General features: G+C 50.7%; 1 long non-coding RNA gene across 1 annotated transcript; it reads right to left on the bottom strand.

The window, feature by feature from the left end:
- Positions 1–2,243: 2,243 nt before the first annotated feature.
- Positions 2,244–4,877, bottom strand: LOC123811765. The gene is made up of 2 exons (XR_006784437.1): positions 4,706–4,877; positions 2,244–4,289 (listed from the first exon to the last, which is right to left on the bottom strand). It is a non-coding gene; the product is annotated as an uncharacterized LOC123811765 (long non-coding RNA).
- Between the last annotated feature and the right edge of the window lie 263 nt (positions 4,878–5,140).

The raw sequence follows: 5,140 nt of genomic DNA, 5'->3' as shown, positions 1-5,140 counted from the left end.
TGCTGACTCCACTGCTTGAACAATTTGTTTACTGCCCCCCAAATTTTGATGATTAATGCAGTAAATGTAAAAATTAATCTTAGCTCCCTAAGACATATATATATATATATATATATATATATATATATATACTTGAAAATTTTAACCACAGAGTAAATTATTTAATAATAGTTACTGATTTCTTTAAGCTGACTTAATGAACCAATATCAGAACATTTAAGGCCTAAGGGCACTAAACTAACTATAGACTCAGATTACATCTGACAGAATTACTTGTCTAATATCAGTGAAATTATTCTTGCACATAATGGCAAACCAAGTACAGAGTTAAGTATTTTGCTGAGGATGTTACCTACGATAAGCAGTATATGTTTATAAGGAAATTAACTACATGAATTGAAGAGACCAGACTTCAAAATCTAATTTTTACAAATACGCTCTATGTTCTCATTGGATAACACTGGTTATTAACTAATTTTCTAGAACAGCTGTACAGAATTTCTGCATGGCAGCCAGCTAAATGGCACAAAATAACATGTTTAAGCTGGAAGAGCTTATAATTTTATTTAAATAAAATTGCTGCTATAAAAGTGCTTCCTAAAGCTAAGGAAAATATACAAATATTTTAATTAAGGCAAATTCATTTTTAAAAATCAGCCTTTTAGCAGTGATTGCTTTGTAAACAAAGGATGGGCCAGAGGAGAGCTCCTTAAACTCAAGTCTGACATTCAGGCCCACGTCACTCTATAAACCTGCCCTGAACAATTCTATTTTCTATGTGAAAAGGGAAACCAGCTGTGGGTTGGGTTTACTAGGTGACGTGTGATTGACTGACTCACCTGCGGGAGCAGCAGTGCGCACTCTCACCTTTTGTTTATGGGGCCTTGTTTCTGAACACGTGGACACGCAGAAAGAGAGCCAGGCTCAGCCTTCTGCAGCCTCCCGCTCAGCGCCTCCACCCCACCCCACCCCACCCCCACCCCCACCCCCACCCCATATATGGGATTGTTTAAATATCCCTTTGGACCCGGTGGCAATTCTTCCTTTACATAAATAGTTCATATTAGTGAAATACTTCTCTTTTGATAGGTGGTTACTAGCCGTTAACAACCATTTATTTACTTTAAAAATTAATAATAAACTTTATAAACTAACCATCCATCTGCCCCTCCTCCCCAGTACATGCCTGGGTGAGTTGGTTATTTTCAGCCTTTATTCTTGAGGAAGCTCTTGCTGGGTGGGGGAGGGAAAGAAACGGGAGGAGGGAGAGAGCGTGAGCAAAAGGACACACGTAAAGAGGAATTAAGGAATATGGAGGCTATGAACAATCAAGATCATTAGTGCCCCGTGAATTAGAAAAAAAACAAAACACACTCTGTTCTTTCCCTGCTCTCCCCGCTCAGTGTGATGGTTTTGGTGACAACTTCGCTCTCCGCAGGTCCTATATTGGCCCTGCCTCGATGCCCCCCCACCTCCACCTTCGTGCCGTTTTAGCTCTTCCTCTTGTAAATTTCAGAAACGATTCCCAGGTTATTGAGGACACTTATCCGGAAGAGGGAAATAACAGAGGTGCTGAGTGTTTTCGATGTTTCTTGAAAGGCAAAAACAAAACGCCCTCTTCTAAACAAGGGCACGCAATAGTACCTGCTTCTTAATTTTATTTGGGGAGGGGAGCACTGGCGAAAGGAGATTACCTTTCGGTATGATTTAAATATTTTTTCCAAAAAAAATTAAAAATATCTTACCCTATCATATTTAATCAGCTGTAATTATAACACATTCAAAATGAATAATATGCCTTGACAGTATTTTTATTGTTATTGTTCATTGCATGATGTTCTACTGCTTTAGAAGCACAGGAAAGAGAAGTAAACGCGCTACAAATGGGGAATTACCCTCGTTTAGCATTAAAATTCATTTAGATAAAATTGCCACAAACATTTAAATGGGAAGATTAGTTCCCCCTCACGCCTTATTGCACTCGCTCAATGGTTCCGTTAAGAACATTTTACACGTTGGAAATTCCGTCTTCTCAGACGGCTTGCTGTTTCCTAGTTACCCACATTCAAAGCAACGGCAGCAGAAGCGGCAGCAGCGGCAGCAGCAGCGGCAGCAGCAGGAAAAAAAAAAGTTTGGCAACTGGTCTGCAATTCATCCGCTGCCTGCCCCAGCCCCCGCCTGGTCCACGGCAGCCCTCCCCCCACCCATCGCCTTTCCCCACATCTCCCCTTCTCCTCCCATTCTGTTATCTGCAGAGGCCAATTCTCGAAGAAACAAGTTGCCTTGTTGTTTAGTATTTGTATATAATGTTAAAATACAAGGAAATATTAAAAAGCCAGTCTGTCTCCCGGTCTCCCCTCTCCCTCTTCTGCTCTGAATTGAGAGTTTACTTTCAAAGTGCCGAGTTTCTCACATCTTCTGAGCCCACAGGCACGTTTTTTGACTTTCTTTTCTGCCAGGACATTTCCAGGAAATTCACCACTGCTTCTGGCTTGTATTAGAAACGTGTGAAAGTATTAGTCTGAGAAGTCCCTGCAACGTCTAGTTTCTCCCTCTCCTCTCGCTCGCTCCCTCCTTTTCCTCCTTTCTCTCCTTCTACCCCCTGCTCTTCCCCCCTCTCCTCCTCCCCTTGCAGAGCCGCAGGAAAAGAAGAACGTCGGCTTCGACTGCCACCTTTTGGGGATTTGGAAAAACGACTCGGTAGGAGACGGAGGGAGGCGGAGGCGCGGAGGGTGGGGGGAAAACCCCCTTATTATCCTGTGTCGGAACTGGCTCCCTTAATCTGATGCTTAAATATTTGATGTGGAAAAATTACCCATAAAATTAGTTACTAACAATTTCAAATTGAAATCACTTATCGAATTATAAACGCATTAAAGCTGTATGGATGGTATTAGGAGTTCTCGGGAGGCAGCGGGTGTCTCCTTGCAGTGCGCCCTGTCGGCGAGTTTCGCCCCGGGGAGAGGCAACCCCGCGGAGCCCGGGAAGGGAGTGGGCAGGGCGCCGCGGCGCTCCAGGCAACACCGGGTCCCCACGGGGGCGGGGGGAGGATTCGAGTGGGCGGCCAGGTCCAGTCGGAGGCTCAGGCTGGCTGGGCTCGCGGGGGCGGTGCAAGGCTGGGACCACAGCGTGGAGGTGCCTATCAGGAAACTTCGCGGGGAAGTGGAAAGGTTCGGAAAAGGAAAAACACAACCCCGTCCGCCCCCTCCCCTCCGCGTCTCCCACCAGGCGCACAGAATTTGCGCCCCGCGTCGGTTGCTGTGTGCAGCGCCCCCCCTTCCAAGTCTGCTGTTGGGAAGCGGGAGGGCAGTAGCCGGTGGCCTTAGGCTAGGCCGAGCTCCGCGCCCCCACAAAATCCCGCGGGCCTCGGCGACAGCTGCCAAGAGTGCTGGCCAGGACGCGGCTGCCCTTTTCTCCTAAGGCGCACGGCGTCTCCGCCTGCACCCGGGTACCTGGGTGCACAGGTCTCCGCTCAGAAGCCAGATCGTCTTGGGGGTGCTGCTCCAGCACCTCCAATAGCCTCCTACTTCCTCTCCACCACAACAAGAAAGTCAAGTCTAAAGGTTCTGCTGACTTTGCTTCTGGAGGCAAGAGACCACAGATCTGCGCAGAAGATTGTGGAGAGGCACCTCCTGGGGTACTATGGTTCCCTTTCCCTTGGAACCGCTCAGGGGTGCTTTACAGGGGACTAGAGGCTTCTTGATGAACTCTGTTCCGGAGGCTCCCGGTGGCTCTGGGGACGAGACCCCGAGAGCTTGGGGTCCAAAGGCTCTGGGACCTGGGCAGGGTCCGCCAGGTGGGCCACGACCGTCTGGGAGGCACAGTAGGGGAGCCGTGGGTAGCACCTCGATACCTTAAGCAGGCGCTCCTAGGAATCACATTAAAATCTCTGCAAACTTTCCCCTGCCTTTCGGATCCCAGCAGGCCCTCGGCCCAAGAGGATTTGGCGCAAAGCTCCTGCGTAGGCGCTTGGACGACAGATGGAGTGGCGTGGAATTGGGTAGTGGGGTGACTTGCTCGGCCGGATATTTCCCCTGGTCTCACTCCCCTCTCCCATGTACCCCGCACCCAATTGGCTGTTAGGCGGCCCGCAACACTCAGGGTGGCCAAGTGTAGAGTCCGCTTGAGGCTGGTCATTCCAGAGTCCTGGAAAGAGCGGTGAGGGAAAGGAGGGGATCGCCCCTCGACTGAGGCGGCTGATCGGGGGTGGGGGGGGCGGGGGGATGGACTCCTTTTTTGGCTCAAGCTGCGGGCCAGCGCGTCAGTAATGTTCTCTCGCGAAGGCGGAGCTGGAAGGAAAAACAAAACACATTGAGCGATCGGTTTTCCAACATTTGAGCTTTTAAGCGTCTTTTCCTTAAAAACGGGTACCCCTGGGTCTTAGTGGAGAGATGAGGGGGCCATTTTAGGGTCTCGGTTCTGGCGGGCCGCGCTCGGGGATCGCCCCCCCGCGCACTGCCTCCTCCCGCCCAGCAAGCTCAGCCCACAGCCGGGAAACACTGGCGATGAAGCTCTGGAGAAAAGAGATTTAGTTTTAAGCCAGTCTCCCATCGATCCGGTCGGTAATTCTTACCCCTGCCCACTCGCAGATACACTCACCTCTACCCTAAAGCATTAAGTTCATTACCCGAGTAATGATTTTAATCTGCAGGCGGAAAACGAGTCTTGGGACTTCGCCGATTAGGGAAGCAGTGAATAAAATCACCTGCTCAGGCACCCGCGCGGCCGGCTCCTCCGGGTGGGGGCCTGGAGCGGCATGGAATGCTGCGCAGGGGTCCCTCGCCCCACGGCTGGGCGTGCCGGCAGGGTTCAGGAACCCCGTGTCTGCTTTCCTCGGGTTGGCGACCTTGTGGAAGCGCGAGGTTGCGCTCGCTCGCTTTCCTCCTCCCCTCCTTTCTTCTTTTCTTCTGCCCCCGCCGCCCCCTTGCCCACCGCCCCCTCACCTCCGCGCTCTCTCCCTCCTCCCTTCCCCAAAAGTGGAGAGCTCCCCTTCTCCGAGTGGCCTCAGGCTCTCTCTCCCACCTTCGCTGCAGCCGCGGATCCCGCACTGCAGTGCCAGTAACCCTTCGCCTTTAGCGCCTGCCTCCTTCACCCACCATCCTGGACACGGGTGGGTGGGATTGCTCAGCGAGGCCCTTTT

Source organism: Phyllostomus hastatus, unplaced genomic scaffold (genome assembly GCF_019186645.2).
Source record: "Phyllostomus hastatus isolate PE091 unplaced genomic scaffold, TTU_PhHast_1.1 phas_scaffold_78, whole genome shotgun sequence".
NCBI lineage: Eukaryota > Metazoa > Chordata > Mammalia > Chiroptera > Phyllostomidae > Phyllostomus > Phyllostomus hastatus.
This window is presented reverse-complemented; position numbering and strand designations above follow the sequence as displayed.